General features: G+C 47.7%; 1 protein-coding gene across 1 annotated transcript in view; it reads right to left on the bottom strand.

Moving 5' to 3' along the window:
• Positions 1-15,526, bottom strand: part of LOC147100671 (matrix remodeling-associated protein 8-like) — a 110,122-nt gene extending 94,596 nt beyond the window's left edge. Inside the window, exon 1 of the mRNA XM_085967165.1 lies at positions 15,227-15,526. The gene's annotated coding sequence lies outside the window, so the exon portion shown is untranslated. The remainder of the gene's footprint in view (positions 1-15,226) is intronic.
• Between the last annotated feature and the right edge of the window lie 5,152 nt (positions 15,527-20,678).

Below are 20,678 nucleotides of genomic sequence, written 5' to 3'. Positions count from 1 at the left end.
GTGTGACCTCAGTCACTGAGGGAGGGGTGTCAGGTGTGACCTCAGTCACTGGGGTCAGGGGGACGCGTCAGATGTGACCTCAGTCACTGGGGGTAGGGTCAGGTGTCTGAATGCGCTTCAATAAGGTGACGTCACATCCGCGGTAATTGTTTTGCATCTTGTAGTGTATATGTGCGACTGTTAAAATATAGGCTGCTAAAAAAAAATTCCCTCACTACGCTGCGCAACCTAAATTTTCTGTCCTGGCTACTTTATTGTGCTTCCACCCTGTGTGTCCCCAGATTCGGTTTAGAAAATATGGTCACTCTACCGAACATAGAAGTTAAGGGGGCCAAATTTGGGCTAGTGAGACGATTCATGTTTGGCTTGTCCCAGCTTATCTTTGTCACAGAGAATTCACTGTTCGCGCCAAAAAAATTTTTTTTAGAAAGGAACAAATCTCAGTCAAAGCTTGGTGATAACATACTGATTGTGGACTGGCCTCACACTGAAGTGCTCCAACTCCTTAATACAAGACCTCCTCATTCTTTGTCCTGTGGCTGGGAGGTCAATTATTACTTTCCTTTAGCTGTTTAGCAGTTCCTGTGTGAATCTGTTACGTCTTATTTGAGATGAACGATGAGATCTGCAGCTCACAATGCTGCCGTTTGTTTCTGTATCTCACTGGGAACGCTGCAGACTGGTAGAAACAGCAGGATTCGCAATGCTATAAGCTCCTTGGAATGTGCTGATAAATGTTAGGACAGGGCTGAAAATATGACACAAACAAAAGAGAGTCCAACAAACTGAAGACGGGGGTGGGGGGCGGAGACAGTGTTAGAGAGAGAGAAACTTCACCAAGTTATTGGAGGTACCATAGCTGCTCTATACAACACTAATACACTCTGAAATAGCACACCCTCTCTCTTAAACACTGATGTACCACACCCTCGCTCTAATACACTGATATACCACGCCCTCTCTCTATGATTAGAACATAAGAAACAGGAGCAGGAGGAGGCCAATCGGCCCCTCAAGCCTGCTCCGCCTTTCAAGATCATGGCTGATCCAATCTTGGCCTCAACACCACTTTCCCGCGCTCTCCCCAAACCCCTTGACTTCCTTGCAGTTCAAATATCTGTCAATCTCCGCCTTGAATATATTCAATGAGCCGCCTCCACAACTCCCTGGGGTAGAGAATTCCAAAGATTCACAACTCTCAGAGAAGAAATTCCTCCTCATCTCCGTCTTAAATGGGTGACCCCTTATTCTGAAACTATGCCCACTAGTTCTAGATAACCCCACTAGGGGAAACATCCTCTCAGCATCCACCCTGTCAATCCCCCTCAGAATCTTGTATGTTTCAATAAGATCACCTCTCATTCTTCTAAACTCCAATGAGTATAGGCCCAACCTGCTCAACCTTTCTTCATATATCAACCCCTTCATCCCAGGAATCAACCTAGTGAACGTTCTCTGCACTGCCTCCAATGCAAGTATATCCTTCCTTAAATATGGAGACCAAAACTGTACGCAGTACTCCAGGTGCGGTCTCACCAGCGCCCTGTAAAGTTGCATCAAAACTTCCCTACTTTTATACTCCATACCCCTTGCAATAAAGGCCAACATTCCATTAGTCTTCCTAATTACTTGCTGTACCTGCATGCTAACTTTTTGTGTTTCATGTACTCGGACCCCCAGATCCCTCTGTACCGCAGCATTTTGTCGTCTCACTCCATCTAAATAATAATTTGCTTTTTCATTCTTCCTTCCAAAGTGGATAACTTCACATTTTCCCACATTATACTCCATCTGCCAATTTTTTGCCCACTCACTGAACCAATCTATATCCCTTTGCAGACTCTTTGGGCTGGATTTTGATACTGGAGGCTTTTGGGGTTGTAGTCCCGCCTCCATCGAGTTGTGGCCAACCCACGTGATTTTCACTTGATTGACCTTGTTGAGCCCGCCCAGCAGGCTCAGCAGGCCAATTAAGGGCCACCAGGCAACAGGTGACATCACAGATTGACATTTCATCTGTCAAGAGCTTTTGACAGATGAAATATCAGCGTTTGACAGCTCTTTGAAGCTGTCAAACACTGACAATCTGTACACAAATTTAATTCCTTCCTCTCAGGCTGATTTAGAGATCTCTCCAGAACAGAAAGCTGAATGCTGCAACTTGACAGCTCGCGGCCATTCTGCTTTCTGTGCTGGTGAGATGAGGGACTCCCGAGACCTGAAGGAAGGAAGGCTGCAAAGGTAAGTAAAGGTAAGTAAAACTTATTGAAACACTTTACACACACCAAACACACTTACCTCTGCACTCATGCACACATCACTCACCTGAACACCGGAAATCTCGAACCCTCCAAGCCCTTCAGCCCGGCAGTCCGCCTCGCTAACTTGGCGTGGTTTGGAGCTGTCGGGAATCCCACACTTCAGGGATAAAAATAGGGATTAGGCTAAAAACTGCCTGTTAACTACCTGTTAACAGGCAGCTAATTGGCACTAATCCCCTTCCCGCCTCGGGGAGGCGGGTACCAGCACAGGTCGGGTATCCGCCTCCTTTGAAACTGACATGGGGGCAGGTTGGGGGCGGGATGGGTTCGTGCCCCCTGATTTCACGATTTTAACCTCCCACACGCCTCCAATCCCGTCTCAACGGCCCAATGAAAATCGAGCCCTTTGTGTCCTCCTCACAACTTGCTAACCCACCTATCCTTGTATCATCAGCAAATTTGGCTACAGTACACTCGGTCCCTTCATCCAAGTCATTAATATAGATTGTAAATAGTTGAGACCCCAGCACTGATCCCTGTGGCACCCCACTAGTTACTGATTGCCAACCGGAAAATGACCCATTTATCCCGACTCTCTGTTTTCTGTTAGTTAGCCAATCCCCTATCCATGCCAATATATTACCCCCAACCCTGTGCACTCCTATCTTGTGCAGTAACCTTTTATGTGGCACCTTAGCAAATGCCTTCTGGAAATCCAAATACACTACATCTACTGGTTCCCCTTTATCCACCCTGTTTGTTACATCCTCAAAGAACTCTAGCCAATTTGTTAAACACGATTTCCCTTTCATAAAGCCATGTTGACTGTTTGATTGTCTTATGATTTTCTAAATGTCCTGCTATTACCTCCTTAATAATGGATTCCAGCATTTTCCCAATGACAGATGTTAGGCTAACTGGCCTATAGTTTCCTGCTTGCTGTCTCCCACCTTTCTTGAATAGTGGCGTTACATTTGCGGACTTGCTCCACTCCGGGCAGCCCAGTTTCCCCGAGAGGTCCTAAAACAGGTGTTAACCCCTCATTAACGTATGCAAGAGGCCTTACATGTGTTTTAGTTGGCCGCCCCAGGCGCATGAAAAATCGTCTGACTCAATATGGAGTCAGACCTATTTCTGGAGCCCTTGGGCACCTGAAGCTTTTGGCCCCAGTTGGTCCAGTTTCTCCCCCTTCTACGTTAGTTAGCACTGCTTTAAGACTGGACAGACACCCAAACAATGTTCCCTCTAATTTTTTTTCCCCCAGCGACAGCAGCTGGTGAGCAGCCGCACACCTTAGGGGGTACATTGCACCCAAGTGCTAATAGCAGAAAATTCTGTGTCTAACATTATTTGCATAACGATTCATAGTTCCAGGTGCAAACTCCGCTGATTCTATACTGATAGAAGGCATCTCCACCCATCAGCAACCGTTGCTGAGGCTGGATGAAGGGGCAGCCATGAGCCTGTAGACAGGTGATGGTACAGTCCATCACTGGGCCTCCTCTTTGATGGCTGTTGTAATCAAGGTGGTGCTACATCAGATGCTTGTGAGGAGAGTTTTCCGCTCTGCTACTCTACAGCACCATTCCAGAGATCAGCACTGCAGCATGTCTGCAAGTAGGTGCAGCTAAATTTCAGACCATGGCTGACTGTTACTGTCCCTGGATCTGTGTAAGTTTTGTGCTACATGGCAGCAGCTGGTGTTCTTGCAGCAGGTGGCAGAGCTCGGCATCTTCCCCTTTGCTGATCCAGAACCTGAAGAGGCAGGTTACCCTAGTCATTCCCTGGGCCCACAGAAATGGTTAGTGGCACCTTGGCAGGTGCAGCCAAACAGGTAATGAGGGATCCTGATACCCCTGGCAGGCCTTCTTTCATTCAGTATCATGGCATTCTGGGATTGAGAGGCTGCTGAAGATCCTTCCAGTATAACAATTAGACAGGGATTCCCATCTCATTGTGATGCCCCGGGTGTCAACTGGTGCAGACATGACTGAGAAAAGGAGCTATCACCGGCAGCGTCTGCCAAGGTGAAGTTTGTTACCTCTCTCTGCAGATATTGGGGCAGGAGGACCCAGAGCAACTCGGGTGACCACCACTATCTCAAGAGCCCTTGGCTGAGCCACAGCAGCCTTCCATCTCCCATGCTACAGCTACTGGGGAGCACCTCACAGGGGTACTTAAGGCAGATACTAGAGGCTTTCACCAAGGTGATAATTTGTATTTTGAATTGTTAGGTGACTATGGAAATCATAAAACTTTTTGAAATCTTTGTGTGCAGAGAGTGTTCCTGTATTAGCTTGTGACCTTGCATTGTTAGTTGACATGAATATTGATGTTGGTCTTTAGACAGATGCCGTTTACTTGAGGGTGGAAGGACTGGTAGAGATGTTGGACACGACTGCTAATGAAGGGAAGTAGGGATTGTTCAGCTGAAGCGCTTTCAATGAGCTACTGCTGAATAGCTTCCTCACCATCCAAATTTCTGAAAAGTGCAAAAACAATAGGACAGTAATAGTAGGGGATTTCAACTACCCTACTATTAACTGGGATCTAATCAGTGTAAAAGGTAAAGAGGGCGCAGAATTCTTAAAATGAATTCAGGAGAACTTTTTTTAGCCAGTACGTAGCAAGCCCAACAAGAGAGGGGCAGTTCTGGACTTAGTTTTAGGGAATGAAGGGGTATCAGTGGGAGAGCATTTTGGTGGTAGTGATCATAATTCAGTTAGATTTAGCATAGTTCTGGAAAAGGACAAGGAAAGACCAGGAGTAAAAGTTCTCCAATGGAGAAAGGCCAATTTTACTAAGTTGAGATGTGAGTTAGCAAAAGTGGACTGGAAACAGCAACTTGAAAGTAAATCAGTGTCAGAGCAGTGGGAGGCATTCAAGGAGATAGTGAGGGTTCAGAGCAAATATGTTCCCACAAAGAGAAAGGGTGGGACTCCCAAATCTAGAGCCCCCTAGATGTCAAAGAGCATACACAGAGTAGGATAAGGAAAAAAAGGGACGCTTTTGTCAGATACAGAGAGCTCAGTACTGCAGAAAGCCTAGAGGAGTATAGAAAGTGCAGGGGTGAAATTAAAAAGGAAATTAGGAAAGCAAAGAGAGGGCATGAAAAAATATTGGCAAGTAAAATCAAGGAAAACCCAAAGATGTTTTATGAATACATAAAGAGCAAGAGGATAACTAAAGAAAGAGTAGGACCTATTAGAGACCATAAAGGTAACATGTGTGTGGAGGCAGAAGACGTGGGTATGGCTCTTAATGAATACTTTGTGTAATGAAATCTGTTTGTCTTGCCTGTATTCGTTTTGCACTCATGTATATTACCCCCCCCCCCCCAACACGGTGTATAGTTTCACTTCCTCTTCCCTGACTAACCTGGAAGGTTCCAGGTCTTGGCTCTGCCCGACTTCTCTTACTTAAAGATCCCAGGATCTGTATGACTCATTCCTGTGAGCCAGTCAGTGTGTTGAGATGTTAGCTCTGATCTTAGTGATTAAAAGCCAACTTGTTAAAGTCTATAACTTCTAGTTTTGTGGTTATTGAAGGCACATCACTTTGCGACTGCCTTCACAAAAGAGAGCGATGATGCAGACATTGTAGTTAAGGAGGAGGAGTGTGAAATATTAGCTGAGATAAGCATAGTGAGAAAGAAAGTATTAAGGGGTTTAGCATCTTTGAAAGTAGATAAAACGCTAGGCCCGGATGAAATGTATCCTAGGCTGTTGAGAAGCAAGAGGGGAAATAGCAGAGGCTCTGACCATCATTTTCCAATCCTCTCTGGCTACAGGCATGGTGCCGGAGGACTGCTAACATTGTGCCGTTGTTTAAAAAGGGAGAAAGGGATAGACGAGTAATTATAAGCCAGTCAGCCTAACCTCGATAGTGGGCAAATTATTAGACAAAGTTCTGAGGGACAGTATTAATCGTCATTTAGAAAGTCAGCATGGATTTGTTAAGGGAAGGTCGTGTCTGACTAACTTGATTTTTTGAGATGACAAGGAGGGTCGATGAGGGTAGCACATTTGATGAAGTCTACATGGATTTTAGCAAGGGTTTTGACAAGGTCCCATATGGCAGACTGGCATGCTATAGACAGAGCTAAGCAATTCCACAACCAACGGATCAGATCAAAGCACTGCCACATTCAGTCGTGAATGGTGGTGGACAATTAAACAACTAACGGGAGGAGGAGGAAGCTCCATGAATATCCGCATCCTTAATGATGGTGGAGCCCAGCACACGACTGCAAAAAAGGCTGAAGCGTTTGCAACCATCTTCAGCCAGAGTGCCGAGTGGATGATCCATCTCAGCCTCCTCCTGAGGTCCCCACCATCACAGATGCCAGTCTTCAGCCAATTCGTTTAACTCCACGTGATATCAAGAAACGGCTGAGCGCACTGGATACAGCAAAGGCTATGGGCCCCAACAACATCCCGGCTGTCATGCTGAAGACTTGTGCTCCAGAACTAGCCGTGCCTCTTGCCAAGCTGTTCCAGTACAGCTACAACACTGGCATCTATCTGACAATGTGGAAAACTGCCCAGGTATGTCCTGTCCACAAAAGGCAGGACAAATCCAATCGCCAATTACCGCCCCATCAGTCTACTCTCAATCATCAGCAAAGTGATGGAAGGTGTTGTGGACAGTGCTATCAAACGGCACTTACTCACCAATAACCTGCTCACCGATGTTCAGTTTGAGTTCCGCCAGGACCACTTGGCTCCAGACCTCATTACAGCCTTGGTCCAAATATGGACATGAGAGCTGAATTCCAAAGGTGAGGTGAGTGATTGCCCTCGACATCAAGGCAGCATTTGACCAAGTGTGGCATCAAGGAGCCCTAGTAAAATTGAAGTCAACGGGAATCAGGGGGAAAACTCTCCACTGGTTGGAGTCATACCTAGCACAAAGGAATTTGGCTGTGGTTGTTGGAGGTCAATCATCAGCCCCAGGACATTGCTGCAGGAGTTCCTCAGGGCAGTGTCCTAGGCCCAACCATCTTCAGCTGCTTCATCAATGACCTTCCCTCTATCATAAAGGTCTGAAGTGGGGATGTCTGCTGATGATTGCACAGTGTTCATTCAGGCTTGGGCTAATAAGTGTCAAGTAACATTTGCGCCACAAAAGTGCCAGGCAATGACAATCTCTAACAAGCGAGAGTCTAACTACTGCCTCTTGACATTCAATGGCATTACCATCGCCGAATCCACCAATATCAACATCCTGGGGGTCACCATTGACCAGAAACTTAACTGGACCAGTCACATAAATACTGTGGCTCAAGAGCAGGTCAGAGGCTGGGTATTCTGCGAGTGTCTCACCTCCCAAAGCCTTGCCACCATCTACAAGGCACAAGTAAGGAGTGTGATGGAATACCCTCCACTTGCCTGGATGAGTGCAGCTTCAACAACACTCAAGAAGCTCAACACCATCGAGGACAAAGCAGCCCACTTGATTGGCACCCCATCCACCACCTTAAACATTCACTCCCTCCACCACTGGCACACCATGTCTGCAGTGTGTACCATCTACAAGATGCACTGCAGCAACTCGCCAAGGCTTCTTCGATAGCACCTCCCAAACCCGCGACCTCTACCACCTGGAAGGACAAGAGCAGCACGCACATGGGAACACCATCACCTCCAAATTCCCCTCCAAGTCACACACCATTCTGACTTGAAAATATATCACCGTTCCTTCATCATTGCTGGGTCAAAATCCTGGAACTCCCTCCCTAACAACACTATGGGAGTACCTTCACCACAGGGACTGTAGCGGTTCAAGAAGGCGGCTCACCACCACTTCTCAAGGGCAATTAGGGATGGGCAATATCCCACATCGCAGGAATAAATAAAAAAAAAGTAAAAAGCCCATGAGATCCAATGGGAAGTGGCAAGTTGGATACAAAATTGGCTCAGTGGTAGAAAGCTAAGGGTAATGGTCGACTGGTGTTTGTGACTGGAAGGCTGTTTCCAGTGGGGTTCCACAGGGCTCAGTATTAGGTCCCTTGCTTTTTGTGGTATATATCAATGATTTAGGGCTGGATTTTGCCAGGCCCGAGGAGGCGGGAATGGAGGCGTGTGGGGTGTTAAAATTGCCAAAAGTGGCGGGTGGGCCTGACCCCGCCTCCAAGCAATTTTCCCAAATGTGTGGTTTCTGATCCTGTCTCCGTCCCGCCTCCAAGAGGCGGGATAGGCCCTTAACAACCACTAAATTGCCTCTATAATCCCATTTTGAGAAGCCTTTCCGATTTTAACATGTTTTCCACGTGATTCACGTCTCCTCTGAAACACGGTGAAACCTGGCGGGAGCACAATTGAATTGCTGACTATCAGCTGCAGCTACACCATTAAATAGGAGATTTGATCAGTCATCATTTGCAGGTGGCAGGACTTTGTTGTCTCAGGTCTGGGGAACTTTTAGCAGGCATAACCATAGCTGTGGAAGTTTGGAGCCTGACACCCATCTCCAGTGTGACCTCCTGGGAAACCCCTCTCGCCACCTTGACTGAGCGCTTCCTCTGCTTCTGCTAGATGCCTCAGTTTAGGAACCATTTATTTCCTTTCCTCCTGGACATCAGATGAGGACGAAGACCAGCCGCGCCAGCAGCAGAACCATGAACAACAGCAGCACCAACAGCAGCGGCAACAACAGGAACGCCAAGCTGCTGCTCACCCACCTGAAGCTGCACAGGCCAGAAGGCACCAGCCCATGGAAGCCTGTCGGCGCAGGAGATACCCCCCAAACAGGGTCTACAGACAGAGAATCAGCTACCTCAACATGAGTGAGCAGCAATGCCAAAGGCGGCTCCGGCTTTCGTGAGAGGTAGTGGGTGACATCTGCGCAATGGTGCAGCAAGACCTGGAGCCCAGAGGAGGTGAATACCCCTTACCAGTGGCCATCAAAGTCACCACCGCACTCAACTTTTTTGCTTCAGGCTCATTCCAGGGATCAGCAGCAGACATCAGCGGCATCTCCCAGGCGGCTGCACACACTTGCATCACGCAGGTAACTGATGCCCTCTTTGCCATCGCGCACAATCACATCCATTTCTCCAAGGATCAAGCAAGTATCACGGCACGTACGGTTGGATTAGCTAATCTGGCAGGCTTTCCAAGGGTGCAAGGCATCATTGACTACACACGTGGCCCTTAAGACACCCCATCATAATCCAGGTATTTTTGTCAACCGCAAGGACTTCCACTCCCTCAACATGCAGCTGGTGTGTGACCACAAGAAGGAAATTTTGCATGTTTGTGCCAAGTACCCTGGCAGTTGCCATGACTCCTTCATATTGTGCCAGTCGAGTATACCTCCGCTCTTCAGTCCGCCAGACCAACTTAACGGATGGCTACTTGGAGACAAGGGCTATCCCCTGAAGACGTGGCTAATGGTGCCGTTGAGGAGCCCATCCAACAAAGCTGAGGAGAGCGACAACGACAGCCACATTTCCACCAGATCCATAATCGAGCAAACCATCGGCATGCTGAAGATGCGCTTCAGATGCCTGGATAGATCAGGTGGAGCCCTGCAGTACTCAGCAGCCAGGGTCTCCAGAATCGTCGTGGTTTGCTGTGCACTTCACAACATGGCACAGCGTCATGGCTTGCAGATTCCTGAGGACCAAGTGGCTCCTCACATATCCTCCTCAGATGAGAAGGAGGAGGAGGAAGAGAGCAAAACGAACATCTTGCAGAGGCCCATCAACCAGCAGCAGCAGTACGCGAGAACATTGCTGCCCGGGATGCAAGGAACGCACTCATCTTGGTCAGATTTGCTTAGCCTAGCCAATCAAGCACTTTTGCCTCGCAGCTTCTTACCAGAGCATCGACAATGGCCAAGAACCAGCGGATTCCTAGCACTCTGACCACCATACTGACAATTGCAAGTAATCTTAAGCCCTCAATATGGAAGTCCCATTTGCGAAATGGCACACGCCACAACTGCAACAGTTGTCATCAGAATTTTTATTTACAATAACCAACTGATGGCATTTTAAAAATAAACACATTTCACCCAAGTGACTACCCTTGTGACTATTTGTGCAGTATCTTTCTCTTACACGTGCTCCTACGTGGTGCTTCCCCTGTGGCTTCAGCAGATGTGGAGGCCCCTTTCTCACTGCTCCTGTCTCAACACCTTTGGCGGGCGTCCTCTGGGGTTGCAAACCTGTGAGGGCTCGGCAACAGTCTGCTGCTCCTGCGGCGGTGCAGGGGTTGAGACGCCGATCTCAGTTGGGTGGGGACTGTGGTGGGGCTCTGACCGAGGACTTGGCAGTGGCATGGAAGTGTGAGCGCTTGGAGAGGAGCCCCCACTTCCTTGTTCTCTGCCACCAACATCCCTCTCATGGGTCATGTCCACCTCAGCGCTTGCAAGTGGCTTGAGAGCACCTTGCTGCACATCAGGGGGGCCATGGGGACCCGTATCTGCACTGGCTGTCCTACTCAGAAGGACTTCCATGAAGGTCTGGTTTCTCTGTTCAATAGCTGACCATTGCTCCTCCAGAGATGTCAGTCTATTCTGAACACTCACCATGTTTTCTACACTCTGGCGACTTAGCTCCTCCATGGCCGTAGCCATCCTCTCGTCTACTGTAGCCATCCTTTCCATGGAGATTGCCATCCTTTCCGTGGTGCTGCGTTCATGCGGCAATGACTCCACAAAGGCTATGCTCATGTTCGCGATGGACTCCTCCATTCGCTCCACACTTGCAGCGACCCTGGAGACAAAACCTGCCAGAGACTCCTGCACCTGTTCCTGGAGTTCCAGCACCGCTGTTCTTCTGGATGGACCCAGAGGCAGAGGGTCGACATGCAGCTGAGCCGAGCTGGGAGAGTCCTGCGCCCTCCGACTAGGACGCTCCACTGCTGTCCCTGTCTCCACAATCTGATCAGAATCACAGAAACCCCACAGTGCAGATAGAGGCCATTTCAGCCCATCGAGCCTGCACCGACACATATCCCACCCGATGCTCAATTGTGAGCTGTGATACACCAGGTGACAACACTACTCTATCTCACGATGGTCCCACCGAGGTGTGAGTGTCTGCGCTGGTGCTGGGTTGGCTGAATTCTGCTGACGCTGCACCCTCAGAGGTTGCAGCTTCCTCTGAGGAGTCTGGAGGCTCAGGCTGTTCCTCCTGGATAGTGGGGACGGGTGGTTGCAATGGTCCTGTGGGGGAGTAAAGGAAAGAGTCAGAGATGTGAGGCCAAGGTTACATGCACATTGCAGATGATCATAAGTCCATCTGTTTGAGCTTCAGAATCATTATCAGCGACTCATGCAATGTCAATGAGATGAAAAACTATTCTGTCACCAGCTTTCTCTGATGCACCCGTCTGTCCGTCCCCCACTTGCACATCGTCCTTGAGTCCCACGATCTCCAGGACTGCCTCCTCCCAAGGGGTGAGGTGGGCTACTGAGGGTGGCCCTCCTCCTGTCCTCACTCTTTCCCTCTTATTGTGAGCTCTCTTTTCCTGCAATGAGGGAGACAAGTGGAGTTTGAGTGCGAATGAAGGAGTGAGTGTAGAGAATCCATAGCATAGATGCTTAGAAGGAGACAAAGATGGAGTGAGTTGGCAAGACCAAGGGCCCTCCCTGTGTTTTGTAAGTTGTTTTCATAGCATTACAGTGATAGGGAGTGTGAGGGCTGCATAGTCGAATAGTTAGGTGAATGTGACCATAGAGAGAGAGGGAATGGGTAAGGGTGCAGGGATGTCAGTGTCAAGTGGGATGTGGAGGAAGAGGTTGCTAAAGCTGAGTGCTGGTGAGGAGAGGCAATGGGGATCAGATTGAGGGTGATGGCAAAGTCATACTCACTTTTCCAGTGCGCAGGTCATAAAACCTCTTCCTGCACTGAAGCCAGGTTCTGCGGATCATCGACAACGAGTTGACCTCCTGGGCCACCTGGATCCACACAGCCTTCGTCTGCTGGGGAGGCTTCTTCCTCCCTGAAGGGAAGAGCACCTCCTTACTCGCTCTTGTTCCCTCCACCAAAGCTCGCAGGGCGACGTCATCAAATCTGGGTGCAGTCTTAGGTCTCCCGCTGCTCATTCTGCCTCCAGGTCCCTCTCACTGCAAAAGCCAAAAGGTTGGCAGTCTGCAGAAGAAGCAAGGCTTCTTGCAGACCTTAAATGCAGCAGCAATGATGACGTCATCAGAGGCGAGTTTCAGACTGAAAAAACGAATTGGGCCATAGGTTCCCACAAGCTGGAACGCAATTGCCCAATTATGTGAAAATCGCATCAATCTCCCACATCGATTTGGAATCGGGTGGATAACATGAAAAGCGGATGACACAACCCCAGCCCACCCCAATGACAAAATCCAGCCCCTAGTCTTTAATGTAGGGGGCATGATTAAGAGGTTTGCAGATAATACAACAATTGGTTGTGTGGTTGATAGTGAGGAAGAAAACTGTAGACTGCAGGAAGATATCGATGGGCTGGTCATGTGGGCAGAAAAGTGGCAAATGAAATTCAATCCAGAGAAGTGTGAGATAATGCATTTGGGGAGGGCTAACAAGGCAAGGAAATACACAATAAATGGTAGGATACTGAGAAATATAGAGAAACAAGGGGACCTTGGAGTGCATGTCCACAGATCCCTGAAGGTAGCAAGACAGGTAGATAGGGTGGTTAAGAAGGCACGATAGCAAAATACTGCAGATGCTGGAAATCCAAAATAACAACAAAAAATGCTGGAAAAACTCAGCAGGCCAGGCAACATCCATGGAGAGAAATTAGAGTTGACGTTTCGGGTTGAAACCCTTTTTCAAAACTGGAAAGGAAATAAAATAGATCGAAGGCAGGGCTGCGATAGAACAAAAGAAGTAAAAGAGACATTAAGAGGTATTCAAAACCAGACGAAATGGTAAAAGGACAAGTGGAGACAAAAGACGGCTGAGATTAAGTGTGAAGTGTACTGGCAGGATGAGACAGAGCTGCCATGTGGGAGAGAGAAAAAAAAGGAAAGGGGGGGGGGGAGGGGGAAAGGGAAGACCCAAAACAAAGGGGTGGAAAAAATATAAGTAAAAATGTAATAGGGGCCGAGGTTATGATCTGAAATTGTTGAACTCGATATTGAGTCCGGAAGGCTGCAAAGTGCCTAATCAGAAGATGAGGTGCTGTTCCTCGAGTTTACGTTGAACTTCCGTGGAACAATGCAAGAGGCCAAGGACGGCGAGGTCCGAGTGGGAATGGAGCGGTGAATTAAAATGACAGGCAACTGGAAACTCGGGGTCACCCTTACGGACTGAACGGAGGTGTTCTGCAAAGCGGTCACCCAATCTGCGTTTGGTCTCCCCAATGTAGAGGAGACCGCATCGTTAAGAAGGCATATGGGTCCATTATTAGCCGAAGCATAGAATATAAAAGCAAGGAGGTTACGCTAGAACTATATAAAACACTAGTTAGGCCACAGCTAGAGTACTGCATCCAGTTCTGGTCACCACATTACAGGAAAGATGTGATTGTACTAGAAAGGGTAGAGAGGAGATTTGCGAGGATGTTGCCAGGACTGGAGAATTTTAGCTATGATGAAAGATTGGATAGGTTGAGATTGTTTTCTTTGGAACAGAGGAGGCTGAGGGAGATTTAATTGAGGTGTATAAATTTATGTGGGGCCTAGATAGAGTGCATAGGAAGGACCTATTTCCCTTAGCAGAGAGGTCAATAACCAGGGGTCATTGATTTAAAGTAATTGGTAGAAGGATAGGAGGAGAGTTGAGGAGAAATATTTTCATCCAGAGGATGATGGGGTTCTGGAACTCACTGCCTGAAAGGGTGGTAGAGGCAGAAACCCTCATTGCATTTAAAAGTACTTGGATATGCACTTGAAGTGTTGTAACCTACAAGGCTACAGACCAAGAGCTAGAAATTGGGATTAGACTGGACAGCTTTTTTTCAGCCGGCAGAGACACAACAGGCGAATAGCCTCCTTCAGTGCTGTAAATTTCAATGATTCTATATCATCAGTGTCCTTTCCCTCATCATGCTGATGATCCTTGTCCAATGGTGACTCCATGCAATGTCCCTGTTGCAGAGCAAACCACCATCATATGGGACATTCTTCTTTGGATGTACTAGATGCGTTCAGGCAGCCAATGGTCTGCTCGATGAAACCTCTAGTTGACCCATGGACCTGAATATAGTGCAGTTCAGCCAGTGAGAATGGATTCCTGAGAGGAGTCATGAGCCAAGTATGCATTCTTTAGGTGTCAGCCATGGCTCAATCAGTAGCATGCTTGCCTCTGAGTCAGAAGGTCCTTGGTTCAAGCCCCATGCCAGAGACTTGAACACATTATCCAGGCTGACACTCCCAGTGCAGTACTGTTGGAGGTGCCGTCTTTCAGATGATGTAAAACAGGTGATAGTAAATTGGTAGCACGTTTTACATTTCACGATTTTTATTTCTATTGAATTCACGGGTCAGAAGAGATGTAAAACGGGCTGCCCATTCACGATCATCAAATTTACACTATCGCAGAAAATCAAGATGTATCCCACTGCGTCTGGACCCATGTTCTTGGTGAGCCCCACACTTCCAAAACTCACACCCGTTATGCCCTTTCTAACTATCAGGATCTGTTTTATGACAGCAAATCTTTTGAAAACTTTTCAATAAAAAGTATTAAAAAAAAGGTTAAAACAAACAATAGTCCCTATTATACTTAAAAGCGTACTGTAATCATATTGTGTTCATTTAATAGCAAGTAATTGCTCCCAGACTGGATCGCTGCTCCACTCCTCATTAATTTATTTCATTTCAGACCCATAAACCCAACTGGAAACTGAAGAAATAAGAAGCTCCCAGCAGTAGAGCAAGTGATAGCTTCACACTGCTAATAACTCTCCTTTCATAGTCCCGGAGGGCTGCACTGAGTGGCTATCCCAATACGCTCCACAGCCTCCATCAGGCGCCTCGATCACTCCATCTTACCTTTACCTATATTAAGTACAAACCTAAATCCAAACTGCGAGGGAGACCTGCCCCCATGGCCCAGTCTGCAGCCGCGGTGCTCGGTGTGGTACTAGGACGGTCCACAGTGTCAAACAGACGGTCCGGGGCCCCACGAACCGTTTCATCTGACACCCGAATCCCAAACAGCGGATCCGAAGCCGGCCTGTCCCGGGCCTCGGAGACTCGGCCCCCGCTCGCGCTTTATGCCGCTGACTTTTGATGCGCAGCTCGCGACTCCTCCAATCACAGCCTCCCCTTCTCCCGCTCTCCGGCCTCTCGCGCTCTGGCGGTTGGGGTTTAAGCTCCGCTCACGCGCACGACAACCGCCCGCGCGCGCTCTGTCGCGGGTCCCCTGCACACCGGTTAGATAACGCCTAAAATCAGATATATCTGATAATAGAAGGTGTTCCGCGGGGAGAGGACCAGCTTCGTCCGGAATTAAAAGGGGCAAAACATGAAGGCTGAAAAAAAAGTAAGAAGTCACACAACACCAGGTTATAGTCCAACAGATTTATTTGAAATCACAAGCTTTCCAAGCGCTGCTCCTTCAGGTGAAGTGGAGAGATGCATATAGGCACAGCATATAGTCATAGAATACTGCCAGATGATTACAGGTAATCTTTCTAACTGCCCTTTATCACACCTCGGCAGAGAGATAATCACAACAATCAAAGGTGTGAATGGTGTCCAAACAGGTCAGTCAGGAAGACATTACAGCAAAGAACAATGAGGTGGGGTCACAAGGGGTCAAATGTTGCAGATGCTGGTGTCTATGAAAAACGAAACAAAAAATTTTTTTTTGCTGGAAATCACAGCAGGTCTGGCCGCATCTGTGTATAGAGAACAAGCCAACGACGACTCAAGTCTGGATAACTCTACGTCAGGTGGGGTTACATGTAGCGTGACATGAACCCAAGATCCCGGTTGAGGCCGTCCTCATGAGTGCAGAACTTGGCTATCAGTTTCTGCTCGACAATTTTGCGTTGTCGTGTGTCTCAAAGGCCGCCTTGGAGAATGCTTACCCGAAGATCGGAGGCTGAATGTCCTTGACAGCTGAAGTGTTCCCCGACTGGGAGGGAACGCTCCTGCCTGGCGATTGTTGTGCGGTGTCCGTTCATCCGTTGTCGCAGTGTCAGCATGGTCTCGCCAATGTACCATGCTCCGGGGCATCCTTTCCTGCAACGTATGAGGTAGACAACATTGGCCGAGTCACATGAGTATGTACCATGTACCTGGTGGGTGGTGTCCTCACGTGTGATGATGGTATCTGTGTTGATGATCTGGCATGTCTTGCAGAGGTTGCCGTGGCAGGGTTGTGTGGTGTCGTGGTCGCTGTTCTCCTGAAAGCTGGGTAATTTGCTGCGAACGATGGTCTGTTTGAGGTTAGGCAGCTGTTTGAAGGCGAGTAGTGGAGGCGTGGGGATGGCCTTAGCGAGGTGTTCGTCGTCATCAATGACATGTTGAAGACTGCGAAGAACATGGCGTAGTTTCTCCGCTCCGGGGAAGTACTGGACGACGAAGGGTACTCTGTTGGTTGTGTCCCGTGTTTGTCTTCTGAGGAGGTCTATGCGATTTTTCGCTGTGGCCCGTCGGAACTGTCAATCGATGAGTCGAGCGTCATATCCCGTTCTTACGAGGGCGTCTTTCAGCGTCTGTAGGTGTCCATCGCGTTCCTCCTCGTCTGAGCAGATCCTGTGTATTCGCAGGGCTTGTCCATAGGGGATGGCTTCTTTAACGTGGTTGGGGTGGAAGCTGGAGAAGTGGAGCATCGTGAGGTTGTCCGTGGGCTTGCGGTAGAGTGAAGTGCTGAGGTGTCCGTCTTTGATGGAGATTCGTGTGTCCAAGAATGAAACCGATTCTGAGGAGTAGTCCATGGTGAGTTTGATGGTGGGATGGAACTTGTTGATGTTATCGTGTAGTCTTTTCAGTGATTCTTCGCCGTGGGTCCATAGGAAGAAAATGTTGTCGATGTATCTGGTGTATAGCGTTGGTTGGAGGTCCTGTGCAGCGAAGAAGTCTTGCTCGAACTTGTGCTTGAAGATGTTGGCGTATTGGGGTGCGAATTTGGTCCCCATGGCTGTTCCGTGTGTTTGGGTAAAGAACTGGTTGTCGAAGGTGAAGACGTGGTCAAGGATGAAGCGGATGAGTTGTAGGATGGCGTCTGGAGATTGGCTGTTGTTGGTGTTGAGTACTGAGGCTGTTGCGGGGGATACTGGTGTAGAGTGCCGAGACGTCCATCGTGGTGAGGAGTGTTCCTGGTTCAACTGGTCCATGGGTGCTGAGTTTCTGTAAGAAGTCTGTAGTGTCGCGACAGAAGCTGGGGGTTCCCTGTATGATGGGTTTCAGGATGCCCTCGACGTATCCAGCGAGGTTCTCACACAGGGTTCCGTTGCCTGATACAATAGGACGTCCGGGTGTGTTGGCTTTGTGCATCTTAGGGAGGCAGTAGAAGTCTCCCACGCGGGGAGTACGTGGGATGAGAGCGCGTAGGCTGCTTTGAAGGTCTGGATCGAAGGTCTTGATCAGTCTGTTGAGTTGGCGGGTGTGTTCTTTGGTCGGATCTGTTGGACTATAACCTGGTGTTGTGTGACTTCTTACATTTGTCCACCCCAATCCAACACTGGCATCTCCACATCATGAAAAAAAAAGAGCTGAGAGAAATATGAAAAGCCGGTGAGTGAAGCTGGCTGGGATGGAGAGACGGTGACAGCGAGTTTCCTGTGAGAGACCAAATCCAGGGACCACTTATATCATGAGACCATATCCAGGGACAACTTACACTCTGAGACCAAATCCAGAGACCACTTACATCAAAAAGACCAAATCCAGGGACCACTTACACCGGGTGATCAAACCCAGGGACCACTATACCTCCCTATAAAATAGAAATCAGAGTGCCTCAGTATGGGCAGTGGTCATGGTGGCGAAACAAGCTCTAGTGGCTAATGGGTGAAGATATGACAGGGGAATCAGATGGCGACTGGTGGGGGCCTTGTAACAGGTTATTGTCAGAAGCCCTTTGCAGACAGACTGATGACTAAATGTGACCAGCGCAACACCTAGATTTGCCTGTTCTTGTGCCAAAAACCTAAAGTCTGATGTCCTTGATACCTTTTTCTGAGAAATGTAGCTGTGAAAGCAGGGATAAAATTGGGCTCGGGCTAGAAAGAAGGTTCCATGAATGAACAATTCGTAAGCCATAGTAAAAACATAAAATGAAAAGCATTGTATCTAGTGACAATTAGGTTGTCAAGAGTGGTTTCTAACCCTAACGCCTAAGCCTAACAACCTAACCCTAGTACCCAACCCTAACACTCCAATCATTAGCCCCAACCACTAACCCAAATCCTAACCAATAACTACTAACCCTAAATGGTGCCAAACCAATAGCATGATTCAATTGCATTGTCTATATTCACTGTGAGGGTGGGAGATCATCCAAAGAAACCTTGAAGAAATCCAGAAGGGAGATAATTTATTTGAACAATAAAGGTTACAGAGTACAGCACGCAGATTACCATGGGAAGGAAGGGCTCCTCTTTTCCTTTCTTCTTGCAGTTTTCCTCCCCACTGTGGAGGACCCAGAGATAATGCTGACAAGGTGTGTGCAGCAGAATGTTATATGCTTGTGGGTTATAGCTAATGATCGCCAAGGAAGCCATTTGTGATTGTATACCAGATCAGGAGTACAGGAAGTCAAACAAGACAAGTATATTCCTGAGCAGAAAGGTCGGTGGCTCAGTCTCAGGCTCATTCTGACTTTCTGCCCTTTTTGTTAGAATTCATCCTTCTCATATTCAACACATATTCCAGGACAATATGATAGAAATGTTTAACAAATTTCTGGATGACACCAGAACCGAGAGGTTATAACTATCAGGAAAGATTGAACAGACTGGGGCTCTTTTCTCTAGAAAAGAAAAGGCTGAGAGGAGACCTGATAGAGGTCTTTAAAATGATGAAGGGGATTGATAGGGTAGAGAAGATGTTTCCACTTGTAGGAGATTCAAAAACTATGGGCCATAAATATAAGATAGTCACTAATAAATCCAATAGAGAATTCAGATTAAACTTCTTTACACAAAGAGTGGTTAGAATGTGGAATGTGCTACCACAAGAAATAGTTGAGGCAAATAACGTAGATGCATTTAATGGGAAGCTAGATAATCTTACAAGGGAGAAAATAATAGAAAGGTGTGCTATTATGGTTAGATGACAAGGGGTGGGAGGAGGCTCATGTGGAGCATCAATGCTGGCATAGACTAGTTGGGCCGAATCGCCTGTTACTGTGCCGTAGACTCAATGTAAGAGGGGATAGGGTAGATAGATACAGTGGTTGAAGGGTCAAGATGAGGATATAACCACCCCCCCCCCATGTAAGTGGAATTGAGGCCAAGATCAGATCAGCCATGATCTTATTGAATGGCAGAGCAGGCTCAAGGGGCCAAATGACCTACTCCTGATCCTACGTCTTATTATCTTCATATTATGTTCTTATTAACACACTGATATGACACACACCCCTCGCAGTAACACTGTCAGATATACACCACACCCCTCACTGTAGACTCGATGTAAGAGGGGATGGGGTGGATAGATACAGTGGTTGAAGGGTCAAGATGAGGAGCCATAGATACATGATTACACGTAAGAGATTTAGAAATGTGATCAAGAGAAACTTCTACACACAGAGATTTGTGAGGCTGTGGAATTCACTTCCAGGGTTAGTGGTTGGGCACAAAGATCTGTAGTGACAAGTGGTCCTCATGTTTCTATCCAAGACAGGCCTCAGCTCAGTCATTTCCTCCAAATGTTGATGCAATGGTCAAGCTAAGAGGTGCCAGGTATCAGGGAGCAGCAGTAGCAATAAATAAAATAAAAATGTAAGTACCAATATTTAATCTTCATCAATTTCTATTTTAATAACTTTTTCTGTATGTGCTCCATGCCAAGTGCCAAATATCATGTCAGGCCCACCATAGGAAATTAGTTTGACACCTCTGGTCTAAGGTTTGATCCCTGAGCTACTTTCACATAGGATGGCAATGGGCTTTAGGGGAAATTTGGCCTAAGTTCCTGCTGCTGCTCATTGTCCAATGACCCAGACTGAAAAGTGGGTGTATGTGGAAACCAGGTGAGGACAGAGACAGGTTCGGCCTCGATACACTCACAGTCAAATGTTCTGCTGACTCTCCCTGTCTGGGCTCTCATATACATAAGGAGCACTATGGTGAATTATTGGCGGAAAATAGGTCCCTTTTGAACAGTAACCCCACTGCAAGCCAGCGCCTTCAGGAGAGGAGAGAAAACTGAGCAACCGTAACCATAACCGGGGTGGGGGAATTACTCACAAAGCTCAGACAGAAAACATTAAGGCACAGATGAAAACTTTTGCATCCAATGAGGAAGAGCAAAGGGGTGATAGATGCACGGTTTATCCAAGAGTGTTTCAGT

The sequence above is a fragment of the Somniosus microcephalus genome, chromosome 25 (genome assembly GCF_052327205.1).
Source record: "Somniosus microcephalus isolate GS21.2 chromosome 25, FLI_Smic_1.0, whole genome shotgun sequence".
NCBI classification, from domain to species: domain Eukaryota; kingdom Metazoa; phylum Chordata; class Chondrichthyes; order Squaliformes; family Somniosidae; genus Somniosus; species Somniosus microcephalus.
The sequence above is the reverse complement of the archived record's forward strand: the minus strand, read 5'-3'. Positions and strand labels throughout refer to the sequence as shown.